Source organism: Furipterus horrens, unplaced genomic scaffold, assembly GCF_987537825.1.
Source record: "Furipterus horrens unplaced genomic scaffold, mFurHor1.1.pri manual_scaffold_4, whole genome shotgun sequence".
Lineage (NCBI taxonomy): Eukaryota > Metazoa > Chordata > Mammalia > Chiroptera > Furipteridae > Furipterus > Furipterus horrens.
This window is the reverse complement of record NW_028327174.1, coordinates 5229459-5247128: the sequence shown is the minus strand read 5'-3', so window position 1 is coordinate 5247128 and position 17670 is coordinate 5229459.

The window sequence follows — 17670 nt, the reverse complement described above, 5'->3', positions numbered from 1 at the left end:
AAACAAAAATACAAACTAAGCAAACAACCAGAATAGGAACAGAATCATAGGTATTGGGATCATTGGGAGGGTTATCAGCTGGGAGGGGAAGGGGGAGAAATGGGGATATGGTGCAGGGCTTAAGAAGCATAATTGGTAGGTACAAAATAATAATATAGGAAAGGGTGAAGCCAAAGAACCTATATGCACGACCCATGGATCTGAATTAAGCGGGGGTGGGACTGCTGGAGGGAAGGTGGGTACTGGGTGGAGGGGAGCAGAGGGAAAAGAAATTGGGACAACTGTAACAGCATAATCAATAAAATATACTTTAAAAATAAAAAGAAAAATTAAGAAAAAATCAGGATAGGGGCTACTTCTGGAAGAAAGATGTAAATGTTTTGTTTCTTAATCTGCTGTTAGATACAGTGATGATCATCACAATGGTATCCTTTAAATTAAATATACATACCTGTTTTACACATTTTTTTTTTGTACCTGACATTTGCAATAAAAGAAACTTATTTAAAAAGAAAAAACAAAAAAGAGGAAGAAGTGGCAAAGAACCGGACAGACATTTAGATCGATGGAATAGAGTCCAGAATGAAACTCATGTATTTATGGTCAACCGGTTTTCAATAAGGATTCCAAGACAACCCAATGGAGAAAAAACCCTTTCAACAAGTAGTGCTGGGAGAACTCAATATCTGCGTACAAAAGAGTGAAGTTGGACCTCTAACTTAAATAAAAACTAACCTATCCCTGGCTGGTGTGGCTCAGTGGGTTATGTGCTGGCCTGTGAACCTAACGGTCGCCGGTTCGATTCCCAGGCCAGGTCCCCAGTGGGGGGGCGTGTGAGAGGCAATGGATGGGTGTATCTCTCGCACATCGATGTTTCTCTCCCTCTCTTTCTCCCTCCCTTTACTCTCTCTAAAACTGAATAAGTAAAGTCTTTTAAAAAGTTAATCTAAATGTAAGAGCTAGAACTATAAAAACACCTAAGAAAACATAGGTATAAATCTGTATGATAGGAACAGTTACTTACATATGACACAAGTAACAAAAACCGGACAAGAAACAAAAAACATTGGACTTCATCAAAATTAAAAGCTTTTGCACATCAAAGGACACTGTCAAGAAAGTGAAAAGACAACACACGGGATAAGGTCTGTGTGCCCGGCCCCCGTATCAAAATTCTGACACATGACAATAAAAAGACAACCCAGTGAACAAATAGGCAAAGAATTTAAATAGCTATTTCTCCAAAGATGATATACAAGTGGCCAATATGCATATAAAAAGATGCTCAGCATCATTAGTCATTAAGGAAATGCTAATAATCAAAAGCACAATGAAATGCCACTTCATACCTACTAGGGGGACTGTAATCAAAAAGACAGACAAGCGTCACTCAGGAAGCGGTGGAACCAGAGCCCTCACGCACTGCGGGTCGGAATGTAAAATGGTGCAGCCACTTTAGAAAACTAGCAGTTCCTTTAAAAAGTTAAATATTTATAAGGATGAGTTGCACGCTGCAGAAAATTTATTCCAATAAATATTTGTCCATGACATAAAAAAAGTTATTATAGAGTTATTATATGACCTAGCAATTCCATTTCTTGATATATACCCAAGAGATCTGAAACCACGTCCATCCACACAAAAACCTGTGCACACACACTTATATTAGCATTATTCGTAATGTTGAAATAATAGCTCAAACGTTTATTGTCAGATGAATGGATAGCCACATAATGGGATCATTCAACCATTAAAAGGAATGAAGTACTTAGGCAACAACATGAATGAACTTTGAAAACGTTATGCTCAGTGAAAGAAGCCAGACCCAAAAGGCCACATATTGTGTCATTCTATTTACATAAAATCCCCAGAATAGGCCCTGGCTAGGCAGCTCTGTCGGTTCAAGCATCGTCCCAATATTCCGTGGTTGTGGGTTCAATCCCTGGTCAGGGCACATACAGGAAGCAACCAATGATGCATAAATAAGTGGAACAACAAATGGATATTTCTCTCTTTCCCTTCCTCTCTCTCTCTAAAATAAATGTTTTAAATGTCCAGAATAGACAAAGGCAGAGACAAAAAGTAGCTTAGTGATGAGGATGTTCTGGGATTAGATACTAGTGCTGATGGCACAATTCTGGGAATATACTAAAAAGCACTGCACTGTAGGCCTTAGAAGGGCACATTTTATGGTATGTGTATTACATCACAATTCAGTGAAAAGGAGGCAGCCAGGACAGTGCTGAGCTGGCGGCCACCTCCCAGGTGCCACGCCTGAAATCGGGATGTTTAGCCTGCAGATGGGAAGCCTGGCAAGTCCAGAAGGATGGTCTGAAGGCCCACTAAGAAGAGGGAGACCCATCCTTCATTGTAGGCTTGGGCAAAATTTGCCTCAGATGTAGAGCTTCTACTGAGAGTGGGAGAAACCCAGCGACCTCTAAGGTCACTTACAATCTGCTGAGGATCTATAGGGGGAAAACTGGGTAACACACTTTATAAATGAATGTTCAGTAGTGATGCAATGATCTTACCTAAGCCTGACCTTTTTGAGGGGAAAGCTTATCATCCTTTTTATTCACTATATAGAAATTAACCCCAAAATGAGAATAAGCAGCAGATAACTCCCAGCTCATAATCCTAACCATGACATCAGTCTTTTCCCATTTATGACGACTCTAAGGCCTACTGTTTATGATAAGCTCTGGAAACAGAAGGAGGGAGAACTTAGACAAAGTCCTGGCTGGTGTGGCTCAGTGGATTGAGTATCAGCCTGCAAATCAAAGGGTTGCTGGTTCAATTCCCAGTCAGGGCACATGCCTGGGTGGCAGTTGGGGGTATGCAAGAGGCAACCACACACATTGATGTTTCTCTCCCTCTCGTTCTCCCTCCCTTCCCCTCCGTCTAAAAATAAATAAATAAAATCTTAATAAAAAATTGTGGTGTAATATACAATGGAATGTTACTCAGCCATGAGAGAGAAGGGAAGTCTGCCATTTGCAACAAGGATGGGCCTTGAGGGCATGATGCTGAGAGGAGTCAGAAAAAACAAATACTAAATGATACAACTGTATGTGGAATCTGAAAAAGCCAAATCCGTAAAACAGGGAATAGAATGGCAGTCACCAGGGGCTGGGGGTGGGGGAACTGGGGAGATGTTCTTTAGCCCTCTGAGTGCCAACGTCACTGTCAGCGATGCTGACAAATTTCCCAAAAGTGCCAGCATCGCTCCCAGCGACTCTTTTTTCGATGGCTATCAATGTAAATAACAATGGAATAACTTGTATTTTATGTTTTGTTCTCTTTTTTCATACCTCAGGTTATATATTGACATAATTTTTTCTCACGTTGATCCAAATCATGAATTATGCATGGCACTCAAAGGGTTAAGGGCGCACACTTGGGAACAGTAGATAAATAAGTCCCGGAAATCTAATGCACAGCGTGGTGATTATGGTCAGCAATACTACAGACTTCAGGGGTGCTGAGAGGTCACTCTCGGCTGTCTCACCTGTGAGGTGGAAACAATATTGTCCTCGCTAAGCGGCTGTAAGGACAAGTATCGGCGAGGATGTGCAGAAACCAGAACTCTTGCATGTCGCTAGTGGGATGTAAAACGATGCGGCCCCTGTGGCAACCTTATGGTGGTTCCTCAAAAATGAGACACAGGATTACCAGACGACCCAGCAATTCCACTTCTGAGCATATACACTAAAAAACTCAAAGCAGGGACTTGAGCGGATATGTGTACACCAATGTTCATAGCAACATTAATCACAATAGTAAGAAGGTGGAAACACCCCAAATGTCCATCAACAGTTGAACGGATAAACAAAATGTGGTACATACATATGAATATTATTCCTTAGAAAGGAAGGGATTTCTGACAAATGTTATAACAGATGAACCTTGAAAAGAGTATGTTAAGTGAAATAAACCAGATACGTAAGGACCAACAGTTTATGATTCCACTCTATTTGAGATGCCCAGAGTGGTCCAATTTATAGAAGCAAAAAGTAGGATGCTGGTTTTGGGGGGGTTGGAGACAGAACTGGGGGTTATTATTTAATGGGGACAGAGTTTAGTTTGGGTTGCCCAGCAGTGTAAATGTCCTTAATGCCACTGAATCGTACACTTAAAAATGGTTCAAGTGGTAAATGTTATGTTTTGTATATTTTACCACAATAAAACAATTACATAAAATTGTGTTAATGAAAACATGTTGTAAATGGTAAAGCACTGATCCGCATATTAGGTTATTTCTTTTCCTCCTGGATGCTGTCAATCAATTAGCCAAAATGAGCCAACTCATGTATTAATCCCCCGAAGGATGCTGGAGAGACTTCTGGCCATGAGCTCTATTCCTTCCTCCTAGTTCACACCCAGAAGGGGGCCTGATGAGAGAGCGCCAGAAAAGGAAGGACGAGACGGCTGTTGGTGTCCTCGCAGCAGGACAAGCGCCATTTCCCGATAGGGTCTCATGATGAGGACTCCGCGAGAGGGGACCACAGCTGGCAACTTACCTGGGTCCACGGAACAGCGGCCGCCAAACCTGAGGGCTACCAGGTGGTCACAGGCAGAGAAACAACAACAGAAAGGCGGGAAAGAAGAAAGAAAACACAGCCCATCTGAGGAGTGTGAGATCGGACGTCCTGTGCGTGTGGCAAGTGCGGCGCTGGGCGGTAAGGCACAGGCCTGTGCTGAACGCTGCCGGGGCGTGGGGACGTGCGGGCACACACTCACCGCTCCCGCAAACGGACCTTCTAGAGACGAGAAACGCAGTGTCTGAAACGGAGAGTTCGCTGGACGGGATTAACAGAAGATGAAACACTGAAGGAAACGATGACTGGTGAATTGAAAGATATGAGAATGGAAACTAACATAAAACAGAAGAAAAGACTGAAGAAAATTAACAGAGCTTCTGTGGGGCAATGTCAAGCAAGCTAACATACATATATATATAATTAAAGTTCCAGAAAAAGGGGGAGAAAAAAATTTTAATGACAGAAATGTTTCCAAATTTGATGAAAACCCTAAGTTCACAGATCCAAGAAGCTCAATGAACCCTAAGCAAGATAAACACATAGAAAATCATAGCACAGCCAGACAGCATGTAGGAATGACTCAGGGCCATGGACAATGAAGAGGGAACTGACTGTGGGAGAGGAGGGTGGGCTGGGTCGCGGGGCGGGGGGGAAGGGAAAGAAAATTGGGACAACTGTAATAGAATCAACAATAAAAAAATGCTGTGCACAAAATAGAGAGAATAAAAAAGAAAATCATACCAATTATAATAAAATTGTTGAAAAACAGTATTAAAGAGAAAGTCTTAAAAGCAGCCAGAAAATACAGATACATTATGGAACAAAGATGACTGTAAATTTATCATCAAAACTATTCAACTAAAAAACAATGAGAAAATAACCTGTCAACCTAGAATTCTACAACCAGAGAAAATAACCTTCAAAAATGAAAGCAAGTAGCCTTTTCAAATGGAATTTTTAAAGTAACTAAATTAATGCAAAAGATACCGGGGCAAAGGACAAAATGTAATAAAGAACAGATAGAAAAAAACAGCAAGATGTAAGATTTAAACTCGATCATAATAATTACAGTAAATGCAAATGTCACAAACTCTCCAATTAAAAAGCAGACATCATCAGACTGGATTTTTTAGAAGACAAGACCCCACTATATGCTCTCCTAAGAAATCTAATGTAAAGACATGGGTTAACAGTAAAAGATGGGAAAAGATATACATGTTAAACACAAGAAAACTGGAATGGCAATATTAATATCAGAAAAAGTAGACTTCAGAACAAAGAAAATAATCAGGAATAAAAGAAGATATTTCACCCCTGGATGATGTGGCTCAGTGGATTGAGCGCTTGCCTGCAAACCTAAAAGTCGCCAGTTCGATTCCCAATCAGGGCACATGCCTGGGTTGCAGGCCAGGTCCTCAGTCAGGGGCGTATGAGAGGCAACCAATCGATATATCTCTTGCACACTGATGTTTCTCTCTCTCTTTCTCCCTCCCTTCCGCTCTCTAAAAATAAATGAATAAAACCTTTTTTAAAAAAAGATAATTCTTCATGATAAAGGTGTCAATTCAGCAAGAAAATGTAACAATCCTAATGTGTATGCCAATATATCTGACAATTTATCTGAAATGGAAACATTCCTTGAAACACAAAATTACTAAAAGTGATACCAAAAAAACAGAAAATCTAAATAGTTCTAGATCTATTTAAGAAATTGAATTTACAATCAAAACCTTTCCACAAAGAAAATTTCAGGACAAAGTTATTTCACTGATGGATTCTATCAAACATACAAGGAAGAAATAAGATAAGTATGTACAAATCCTTTCAGAAAATAGCAGAAACACTTCTCAACTCATTTTATGAAATCAATAGCACCTTGATACCAAAATTTTAAAAAGTTATTTGAAAAAACTAAAGACCAATTGCCCTCATGAACAAAGTTGTAAAAATCTTAAGCAAAATATTAGCAAATAAGATCCAGCAATACATAAAAATGATATCATATCATGATCAAATGGAGTTTATCCCAAGATTTCAAGGTTGGCTTAATAGTCCAAAATCAGTCTAAGTCACCATATTAACAGGAGGAAGGAGACAAGCAATATGATCATCTCAATAGCTCACCCACTCGTAGTAAAAAGTCCTCAAGAAACTAGGACTAGAAGACCGGAAGTGAACTTCATAGCCTAAAATGAGCATTTACAACAAGTCCACAGCTAACACCATACATACCATGAAGAGCAAATGCTTTCTCCCTAAGCTCAGGAAGGGGGCAAGAATCTCCGTTCTCACCGATTCCTTCCAGTATGACGCTGGACGTTCTCACCAGCAGTATAAAACGAGAAGAAACCAAAGACAAAATGGTTGGAAAGAAACAAATAGAAAAGGTGTCACCGGCTCTCTCACTCACTCTCTCTTAAGCCTGTGCCTTTCACGACCCCTTTTCCCAGGGTGCATCCTCCCACCGCCGTCATGCACCCCTCTCCCATCTTTCCCTCAAGCCAGGTACCTTTGCTCTCTCTAGGGCCGTCGTCTGCCTCTGTACCGTGTTTCCTGAGCCCACACAGCCCAGCTGGCTCACTTTTTTTTTTTTTTACCTCTGTAACTTCTTTAAAAAAAAAAGTGTCATAATCATGTAAGTAAAAAACCCCAAGGATCTCCAAAAAAGCTACTTGAAATAATAAGTGAACTGAGCAAGGAAGCAGGATACAAGAAAAGTTTACAAAGAGCACTTGTATTTCTATATACCAGCAATTCAGTTAGAAAATGAAACAGAGTCCAGATAATGAGTCTCTCAGATATATTGTCTGTAAACATTTTCTGCCTATTTACAGCTTCTCTTTTCACCTTTTGACAGGGCTCTTACAGGGCAAAGTTTCAAATTTGATCAAGTCCAATACAATCATTTTTTTTCTTTTATAGATCATGCTTTTTGGTGGCATATCTAAGAACTCTTTAACCAAACTTTAGGTCCTAGAGATTTTCTCCTATGTTACCATCTAAAAGTTTAGACTTCTATGTTTTACATTTAAATCTATGAATCATTTTGAGTTCATTTTTGTACAGAGCTTTAGCTTGAGGTTTTGGGTTTTTGTTTTGTTTTGTTTTTACTTGTGGACATCCAGTCGTCCAGCACCTTTTTAAAAGACTATCTTTTTTCCATTCAATTGCTTCTGCAATCGGTTTGTCAAAAATCAGTTGGTTTTATTTGTGTGCAGCTATTTCTGGGCTCTCCATTCTGTTCCGTTGACCTGTCCAGCTGTCCCTCTGCCATTACCACCACAGTCTTGAATAATGTAGCTCTATTATAAGGCTAAAATCAGGTAGAGTGGTTCTTCCCACTTTAGTAATCTTTTTTCTTTGCCCCTGGCTGGTTTGGCTCAGTGGATTGAGCGTCGGCCTGCGAGCTAAGTGTCGCTGGTTCGATCTTCCAGTCAGGGCACATCAGAGAAGGAAAACTCTGACTCCAAAAAACCTCCGCTGCCTTGCGGCATACCTCTTCAGGGGAAAGGCTAAGGGAGTAAACCCCGACAGAAAATCCGGAGCCGGAGTCCCTAAGGCGGTTTGACGTTGTAGTCAACACCGGCAACTCCTGCGGCGCACCTGAAGCCAAGCTGTATTGACTCCGTCTTTCCCTTGGACCCTTCAGCTGCGAAGAGAGGGGGGGTCTGCTGCACGGGCAACAGCAGACCCTCCATATCACCCTGCCCACGCTCTGTAGCTTCAACTTCACTGGAGAGGACACTCCAGCGTCATCGCAAGATGTCGATTCAACACGGGAGGAGACACTGTCACTCCCGAGTCGGACTGCACAACCATTCTCGGCGGTGCAGATAGACTCTTAAGAAGCTACACCATCGTCTCTCGAGACGGACGGCTGCCGACGAATCTTTTTTCAGAATTGTTTTGGCTATTCTAGTTTCTTTGCCTTTCCATAAAAATCTTAGAATAATCTTATTTACATTTACAAAAATAACTTACTGGAGTTTTTATACAAATTGCAGTAAGCCTGTTTACCAATTGAGGGAAAACTGAGATCTTTACTGGAAGCTTTAATGAAGCTTCCAGTCCATTAACATAATGTCTGTTTATTTAGATCTTCCTTGGTTTCTTTCATCAGAGTTTTGTAGGTTCTAACATACAAGTCCTTGCATGTTTTCTTACATTCACACCTATTTATTTTTCTTCCTTTCTTCCTTCCTTCCTTCCTTTCTCTCTCTCTCTCTTCCTTTCTTTGTTTCTTTGTTTCTTTCTTTCTGTGATTGTAAATAGTATTGTACTTTTCATTTTGATTTCCATACTTGAAGGTTTTTAAATTTTCAGTTTCACTGATAGTATATACAAATATAATTGATTTTTGTATGTTCATCTTGCATCCTGTAACCCTACTGAACTCACTTATTAGGTCTAGTGAGTGTTAATTCCATGGGGTTTTCTACATAGACCATCATGTCACCTGCAAAAAAAGAAGTTTTATTTCTTCTTTTCTGATCCACATCATAACTTTGGCCAATCCCCCAAGTATTGGTGTCTTTATTTATTTTTTATTTTGAAAGTACATTTATTACAGCTGTAGACAGTGAAACAAGAAAAGTCTTAGGATAAAAACAGCAACAGGAGACTGGCCAGTGTGGCTCAGTGGATTGAGTGCCAGCCTGCAAACTGAAAGGTCACTGGTTCGATCCTGGTCAGGGCACATGCCTGGCTTGTGGGCCAGGTCTGCAGTTTAGGGTGTGCAACGTTTCTCTCCCTCTCTTTCTCCCTCCCTTCCTTTCTCTCTAAAAATAAATAAATAAAATCTTTAAAAAAAAGAAAAAAAGGAAGCAGCAGGAGAGCCGAGGTGGGGCTGCTGTGGCTCACTGAAAGTCAGAGAACAGGGGGCCTTGGAGACAGGTGCAGGGGTTGAGCCCAGGACAAGCCGCCGCTGCCCGCTGCTCCCCTGGTTGCAAGTCTCCTGGGGCCCCTTAGGGCTTAGCAGGGGCGTGCCTGTGGGGGAGGAGGAGGGGAAAGGGAAAGGCGCGGGCCCGCTCTCAGGAGGGAGAGCGCGCCTTGCTGTTTTAGACGGCTGCTGCCCTCCTGGCACACTTTGGGCTGACCTCCGCTTCCGACGTTTGACGTAATAACCTTCGGCTTGGGCCCAGATCTCTCCTCTAAGCCTCGGGCCCACGCTCATCCCAAAGGTAAGGGAAACAGCTCTACCTCGAGTGTGCTGTAGATCCCTCCAACGCCACATGCCCTATTCCAGGCCTGCCACCTACTCCCTAAACACTCCGTGAGCGCCCCATGAATGACCAATGACCCTCAGTTGCTGAACTAAGAAACCAGGGAATCTTCCTATATTCCCCCATCCTAGTCGATCCCCATCCGATGCAAGTATTGTCTATTCTATCTCCTACGTCATTCATTAACTTGTCTCCTCCTGTCCACCCCACGGCCTGGCCAGGCTCTCTTTACCTCATCTACGATGGTAGCTTCCAAACCAGCCTCCTGATTTCTAGCCCTTCTCCCTTCAGTGAACACCCCTAACCATATCCACGTTACCTTTGTCATTCCCTTGATTACCAACTTTCTAGAACACAGCCTACCTACAGGTCAGAGTCCAAATTCCAAATTAACACGACATGCACATCCAGTCTTGCTTCCTTCCCCATTATCACCTTCCAGCAGCTGCCCGCAACCATTCCAACCCATAAAGCACCCACTATTTCTCATTGAAACGTGCTTTCGAAGTGTTTTCTCTCCCCTGGGCTCCTGTTCCCTGTCTGCAATGCCCTTGGCTTTTGTTTCCTGGAGAACAAGTCCCTCCTATCGTGCAGGTCCCAGCTCCCTGTCCTCGCAGAGCACGTGACGCCTACCTGTTCCCCGGCAGGTGAGCACATATCACACTGTGTTCTGGCTTTCTGCACGTGAGGCTGCTCCACTAGATTGAGCTCCTGGAGAGGCTCTCTCACTCATCTGTTTCTCCGTATCCTGGAGCACACAGCACAGCACTCTGCACAGAGTAGTTGCTCAATAAACGCTGAATAAATAAATAGGCGCGCAGATGGATGGATGAATGACTACATGAGCTAAGGAGAAAATGAAGCTCTCAGGCCCCGTGGTTTCTACTTCATAATATAACCCATCCACGTTCAAGTCATCCCTTCTGAGTATTCCCCTGATCTTTTCTTCCTGTCATATTTCATAAACAACTGAAAACTCTTGTTCGAGCCATCACGAAGGGCTGGCCTGGCCAAGAAGTTGCCACAGAAACAGGAAATCATGGCACGAACACCTCTAGTAAACCCCGATGCTCTCTACATCAACCCCATTTCTTCCTCCCCTAGCCAGTGGGGGGGCAGAGCTCACCAAGGGCAGCCAAGGGGATTCAGAACTTGGGCCCTAATTTTCCCTTGCAGCTGATGAATTCCAAGAAAAATCTGAAGTTAGAAGGAGCAACAAAGGAAGAGGAGCAAGTGCAAGGAGAAGTCTGGATGGTTACCTTGTTAAACAACTAAAGCAAGGCCCAGCTGAAGGTTCAGCCTCTCCACGGAGCCCTCCAGCACATGTCCAGTCCCTTCTCTGCCCCCCTGAAGCTCCACTAAGACTAGAAGGAATCTTTCAATTCACATAGGCCCCTCTGGGCTGCTGTGATCTTATGGGGAGTTGATTCATAAGGACGTAGCCCGTCTTAGACAAGCCTCTGGCCCTGGGCCCCATCCTCTCCAATCTCCGCCACCAACCCCAGCAGCCACGCACTGAGCTCCAGGCCACGCACGTGCCTTCCACACATCATCTCGCTGAGGTCTCTAGCCGGACACTCTGTGATGGTGGAAACGTTCTCCATCCACACTGTCCCACAGAGCACCACTGGCCACATGTGGCCACTGAGGACTCGAAGGGTGGCTAGTGAAGCTGCGGAACTGAATTTTTGTTTAATTTCAATTTCATTTGAATAGCCACACGTGGCCAGTGGCCCCTCTATTGCACAGCTTAGCTCTAGCTCGTCCAGAAGTGAGGGAGGTAACCCTGACTTTACAAGTGGCTGACTGGGGTTCTTATAAGGATGCAGGGAAACATTACAATTCTCCCGACCACTCAGGACAAATGGAAACGTGAAGGTGAATGTCCTCTAATAGATCAGCTCAAGATACAAAGTCACCAGGAAGAAACAGCAGTTCCCCAGCCACACTGACATCCCAGCTGCCGTTCTTAGCACATCAGAGCAGCACTGGTCACAGAGGCAACAGAATGAGGATGGTCAGATACGCCCACCCGGCTCCATCAAGGGAAGGCGGTGCCGGCTCAGACACACGCCCCCGCAGAGGGGCGGCCCAGACGTGCTGTGAGCCTTCAGGCCCTGCGAGATACTGACACTCACTGCCAACAACTCCCACCGTGCGGTTCCCAAATCTGTGGGCAGGGCCCAGTGGTGATCTCGCCGCCCAAAAGAACGAACGCGCTGCCTCAGTTCTCTGTTCCTCTGTGTGAATTCATATGCTATCGTTTGTCCCTTCGGCTGCCACCCCCCTGCTCATCACGCGTGGGGCCTGAGGACAGGATGTGCCCTTGTGGTGCGGAGCCGGGTTTCTGAGTCTGCACACCAATCTGGGCCAAGGACGATTCTGGCTTGCTGAGGTGCTGGGTGTTCCCTGGTGGCATCTGTCTGGGGGCCAGCTGGCCTCTCCCAGGTCACTCCCCAACTTCTCTGCAAGTCTCCTTTCCAATTCAAACTGCAACTATCTCTGGTGCTTGGCACAGGGCCAGGGACACACAGGAAGCACTGAGTGGTGGGTCAAGGCCTTTTTCTTCCAGAAAGCTGCCCTGAGCCCGGGCCTACACATACTCCTTTCCGTTCAACTTACAGAGCACCTGCCCCCACAGCACACAGGGGTCCTGGTCCCACACTGTCCCCACTGCATGCAGTCCCACGCTCCTGCTCACCCTGCGCACCCCTGAGCCATGCTGGCCGGCCGTGGGGCCTGTGCCCAGAACGCCCCCCACCCCACCTCCAGGCAAGTGCAGTCCAGCTGGCCCTGCAGCGTGACGGGCCCCTTCTGGGCATGCAGCTCTCAGCTAAGGGACACCTCCTCAGAGAGGCCCTCCAGCCCAGGCTGAAGGAGCCGCACCGTTGCCCTCTGGCACACAGCCCCGTGGCAGTGGCCTCCGGAACGCAGTCGCTGCCAGGGCTTCTTCTTGTTTCTATTTGTTTCAACCCTGTTGACTGGCTTACATCCTGGTCCCACGATCCCACCAGCTGTGTGACATCAGTCAGTAATAACGTAACAGTTACAGCTATAACGTCTGGAGAACTAGCTACCTGCTGGGCACTGCTAAGTCCTTTACATTATGTCACTTGCAAAGTCCCAGTGAGGTAAGTGCTATTGTTACTCCAAATTGCGATGCGGGAAGGCTACAGGACTCGCCCAGGCTGCGCAGGGCACAGGCGGTGGCAGGACACCAGTCCCTCTGTGCTGCAGTGCCCCCGTCTGGACAGGAGGCTTACCTCTCAGGGCAGCCTAGGGAGCGCAGGGGACAAGGTCCAAAACAATGCCCATTAGCTGCTCCTCCCGGACTAGGTACAGGGTGGCAGGGCTGTCTGGAAGCTGCAGAGATGCCGGCAGCCTGCAAATGTGCCCATCTGTGTAGGGAAGGGTCCTTACCACTTGGGCATGGCTCCCCTGGCATCAGAGGTTTTGTGGGCGCCAGGCCTGGTGAATGTACACCAATGTGGGACACATCCATACAGGACATGATTATTCAACAATCCAAAGGAACAAACTACTGACAAATATGACATGGATGAGTCTCAAATGCATTATGCTAAGAGAAAGAAGCAAGATGCAACAGACTAAATCCTGTATGAAGTTCTCTAGAAAATCCTAATATAGTGACAGACAGGAGATCAGTGGTTTCCAGGGGAAGTGGTCGGAGAGGGTAAGAGGCACAGAGAAGCTTTGGGGGTTGACGGGAAGGATTCTGATGGCAGTTACACAACTGTATACATCTGTCAAAGCCCATCAAATTATAGATTCTAAATGGGTGACTTTTATTGTGAGAGTCTGATTAGGATTGAATTGAATCTAAAGATCAAGTTGGGGAGAACTGATACCTCGACAATATTGAGTCTTCCTGTCCATGAACATAAAATAACTCCATTTCATTCATTCTCCTTAGACATACTTTATCGAAGTTCTGTAATATTTCTCATGTAGGTCTTGTATGATAATAGCTTTTTAAATGCAATCAATGTCTTCAGGATGGGGTGTGCCCATGTAATCATTAGCAGTCTATGAGGTCAGGGCCATGTCGCCGTAAGTGGCAGATGGCACAACAACATTTGCAAGGGTGGGCGTCAGAAGTGTTAGTGAAGAAGAGGAAAATCGAACAGAGTCCATTAGAATCTGGGTTCTAGTCCCAGCTCAGCCCCTAACTTGCTGTGTGACCCCTAGCAAAAGATTCCCCTTTGGGTCTCAATGAAGGAGTTAGGCTGGACCAGGGGGTCCCAAAACGGACTCGGGCTCCTGGGCTCCACTCCCATATATTTTTTCAATAGGTCTGGGGTGGGTCTTGGAGAAATCTGTATAATTAAAAACTTCCCCTGGTGTTCCTGATCTCTGGGACCCACTGACTTATTTGGAATAAAGGTTCTCAAATTTTCTCCATTCATGGCGCCTTCAGTGTTTCAACAGTTGTTTCATGATGTCCCTAGGCCTATAGGGACACCTAACCATTCTTTTCACTAAGTAGATAAGCCCAAAGGAACAGTGTTTATGTCCAAACAACTTATTGCCTCTCGGATGCCACACACCTTCTTGCGCGTGGGAGCCTCACTGGAGGCCGCACTCCCACTTCCTGGTCCCCACAGTCTTACACACAGTTCTTGCTTCTTATCACAACAGCCCCCAAAACCTTAGCTCTGCAAGGCTATATGACATTATCAAAAGGAACGTAGTGCAGGCTAATGTCAGACCTGCCTCAAGCTAATCATTTGTGCAGGATCAGGAATATGTCACTGTGTGTTGTGGGCTGAATTATATACTCCCTCCAAATCCATATATTGAAGTCCTAACCGCCAGCATCTCAGACTATGACTATACTTGAAGATAGGGCCATTGAAGAACTAATTAAGGTCAATGAGGTCATGTGGGTGGGTCCTAATCCAATATGACTGGTGTCCTTCTGTAAAGAGATTAGGACACAAATATGCATCTACAACTTCCGGTCAAGATGGCAGCATAGGTAAATGCTGTTCTCAAATCCTCCCACGACCACATCAAAATTATAAGTGAACTACAGACCAATCATCATTCAGACCGTCTGAAATCTAGCTGAATGTAAGTCTTACAAACAGGGATTTGAAGAGGAAGCCACACGGAGACTGGTAGGAGGGGAGGAGATACTGAATGGGCTGGTCCCACAGCTCTGTGCGCCAGATAACAATCGGGAGGGACATCTCCTGGGGAGAAAGAGATCCAGCCCCACAACAGGACCCCCAGCCCAGGGCCCAGTGCCAGGAAGAAAAGTCCTCACAACTTCTGGCTAAGTGAGACCACAGCTTCTGAGTCCCAGGCCATTCCTCTTAAAGGGCCACCACACAGACTCACTGGGACTCGCTCCCTCTGAGCTCCAGCACTGGGGCAGTAGCTTGAGAGACACCAGGGACAAACGAGGAGGAACCGAATTGTCTGGCATCAGGGAGAACTGGAGGGGTATCTTTCTGCCAGACAAAAGTGCTGGCAGAGGCCATTGTTCCTTTTCTGAAACACTCTCTCCCCCATAGAGTCAGCAGGTGGGCGCCATATTTGAATCTCCATCAACCTGGCTCACATTGTTCACCTGACCCTGGTGAACCCCTGAGACGCTGCCCCATCCAGCTTGCAAGCCCACCCAAGCCGTTTCCAGTGGCTCTTCCATACCAACTGCCTGTCTTGGCTCCTGCTGCAGACTCTGCCTGAAATCTCTCAAAGGGTCACAAATTGCCAACAAGCAGCATCTGACCTTGGCATGCCCTGTACCTCTCATTAAGTGGCCCCAGGCCCAGCACCAGTGTCAGCCAGCCTTGATTTGCAGCCTGGCCTCTCGTGGGCATCTTGAAGGCCAGCACAAGTAGCAGCCATCTGCAAATTGCCCCGTAGCTCACGCAGGTGTCCCCGAGCACGGCACAATCGGTGGCTGACCTTGCACCTCCCAGGAGGCCCCAGAACCAGTGCTCCCAGTGAACAGCTGGAGTACCCAGCTTGGGTGACTGGGGAGGCTGCCCCACTGCACCCTACAGGACACCTACTACACAAGGACACTCCATCAAATCCAGGAGACATAGCAGCTCTACCTCATATATAGAAACTAACACAGGGAAGTAGCCAAAATGTGGAGACAAAGAAACAGGTCCCAAAGGAAAGAACAGGAGAAATTTCCAGAAAAAGAACTAAAAGAAATGGAGGCAAGCAAACTACCACACACAGAGTCCAAGACAATGGTTATAAAGATGCTCAAGGAACTTAGAACTTCAACGGCTTGGAAAAGGACACAGAAATCATAAAAAAGAACCAGTCATAAATGAAAGATACACTAACTGAAATGAAGAATAATTTATAGGAAACCAACAGTAGAATAGATGAAGCCAAGAATCAAATCAGCGATTTGGAATATAAGGAAGCAAAACAACCAATTAGAACAGCAAAATAATAATAATAATAATTTTTGAAAAGGAATCCAATAAAATGAAGATAGTGTAAGGAGCCTCTGGGACAACTTCAAGCATAGCAACAGGCACATCATGGGGTGCCAGAAGGAGAAGAGAGAGAGCAAGAAATTGAAAACCTATATGAGCCCTGGCTGCTGTGGCTCAGTGGATTGAGCGTTGGCCTGAGAGCCAAGTGTCGCTGGTTCAATTCCCCGTCAGGGCACATGAATAGGTTGCACGTCAGGTCCCCAGTTGGGGATGCGAGTGAGAGGCAACCACACAGTGATGTTTCTCTCCCTCTATTTCTCCTGTCCCCTCTCTCTACAAATTAAATAAACAAATAAATTATTTTTTTAAGAAAAAGAAAAGCTATATGAAAAAATAATGACAGAAAGCTTTCCTAACCTGGTGAAGGAAATAGACATACAAGTCCAGGAAGCACAGAGAGTTCCAGACATGATGAACTCAAAGAGGCCCACATCAAGACATGTCATAATTAAAACAAAAAATGTTAACCCTGGCTGTGTGGCCCAGTGGACTGAGTTCCAGCCTGCGAACTGAAAGGTCACTGGTTCGATTCCCTATCAGGGCACATACCTGGGTTGCGGGCCAGGTCCCCAGTTGGGGGCATGAGAAAGGCAGCCAATTGACGTTTCTCTCCCTCTCTTTCTCCCTCCCTTCTACTCTCTCTGAAAATAAATAAATAAAATCTTTTTAAAAAAACACAAAGGTTAAAGACAAAGAAAGAATTTTTCTAAAGAAAGAATCTTAAAAGCAGCAAGAGAAAAGTAGTTAGTTACCTACAAGGGCGCTCCCAGAAGACTGTCAGCTGATTTTTCAACATAAACTTTGCAGGCCAGAGGGAGTAGCAAAAGATATTCAAAGTGATGAAAAGCAAGGACCTGCAACCAAGATTACTCTACCCAGCAAAGCTGTCATTTAGAATGGAAGGACAGATAAAGAGCTTCCCAGACATGAAAAAGCTAAAGGAGTTCATCACTACCAAACCAGTATTACATGAAATGTTAAAGGGTGTTCTTTAAAGAAAAAAAAGATAAAATATATGAACAATAAAATGGCAATAAATACATGTCTATCAACAATTGAATCTAAAAAACAAAAATTAACAAGCAGAACAGAAACAGACTCCTAGATACAAAAAGCATTTTGATGGTTGCCAGATGGGAAGGTGTGGGGGATGGGTGAAAGAGATGAAGGGATTGAGAAGTACAAATTGGTTGTTACAGAATAGCCGTGGGGATGTAAAGTACAGCACAAGTAATACAGTTAGTAATATCCTAATAACATATATGGTGTTAGGTGGGTGTGAGATATACCAGGATGATCACTTAGTAAGTTACGTAATGTGTAACCACTGGGGTGTACACCCGAAACTAATATAATATTGTATGTCAACCATAATTGAAAAAAAAATTATTAAATGGAAAAAAAATATGCATGCAC